We start from the raw sequence: 838 nt of genomic DNA, 5'->3' as shown, positions 1-838 counted from the left end.
AAATAAACAGTAAAAAAATAAAAAATAAAAACTCTTACCACACTACTTTATCCAAAAAATCACTTGGTCATACCCAATTATGTTCGTATGATAACATGTTTTTTAAACCAGATATCATGTTATTTCGTATAATCAAATCAAACAATTTCACTAACACAAAACTAAAAATAATTTGACCAACCTGCACAAAAAGTACTCCTCCCCCAATATTTACCATTGTTACCATAGTCAATTAAACTAAATTTAGTATCTGAAAGGCCCAAAAAAAAAACGAGAAAACAATTACATTTGTATAAAAACAAGCCCATTAATAGAAAAGTCCACCTATAAAAACTGCGTCGTTTTGCTCAGTGATCTCGCGATGCCCAGGGATATAATTGGAAGTAAAAAAAAAAAATTGAAATTGCTAAAACCCTAATAATAATAAAAATCCTCTTTTTTATTTTAAGAAGACTATAAATTGCTTTCGTCTTCGCTCTCTCACAATCTTCTTCTTCGATTCACCTTGGCGGCGCACTCAGAGAGATTCAAACAACTCAGGTTAGTGATCTTCAATCTTACGATTAGTGTGGAAGCAGATCCTGGAATATAGAAATCTTCACTAGGTTGCTAGTACTACATCGCGATTTGCTTATAAAATCCTTTTTGAGAAATTGAATAGTTCGTAAACTAGAATCGATTTTGGAATCTTGAGAGATTTGATTGTAGTTGCATACAAGTAGATCTGAGGTTTCTTATTTCTTTTTGTCATTGGATTTGCAAAGAAAATGGTGGCGACTGGCTTGTTCGTGGGGCTGAACAAAGGACACATTGTTACAAAGCGAGAGCAACCTCCTCG

The 838-nt window shown here is 33.3% G+C and overlaps 1 long non-coding RNA gene across 1 annotated transcript; it reads left to right on the top strand.

The window, feature by feature from the left end:
- Window positions 1-383: 383 nt before the first annotated feature.
- On the top strand, window positions 384-816 carry LOC109131666. The gene is made up of 2 exons (XR_002037211.1): window positions 384-540; window positions 765-816. It is a non-coding gene; the product is annotated as an uncharacterized LOC109131666 (long non-coding RNA).
- Window positions 817-838: the final 22 nt, after the last annotated feature.

This window comes from Camelina sativa, unplaced genomic scaffold (assembly GCF_000633955.1).
Source record: "Camelina sativa cultivar DH55 unplaced genomic scaffold, Cs unpScaffold01654, whole genome shotgun sequence".
In the NCBI taxonomy this organism is placed as follows: domain Eukaryota; kingdom Viridiplantae; phylum Streptophyta; class Magnoliopsida; order Brassicales; family Brassicaceae; genus Camelina; species Camelina sativa.
This window is presented reverse-complemented; position numbering and strand designations above follow the sequence as displayed.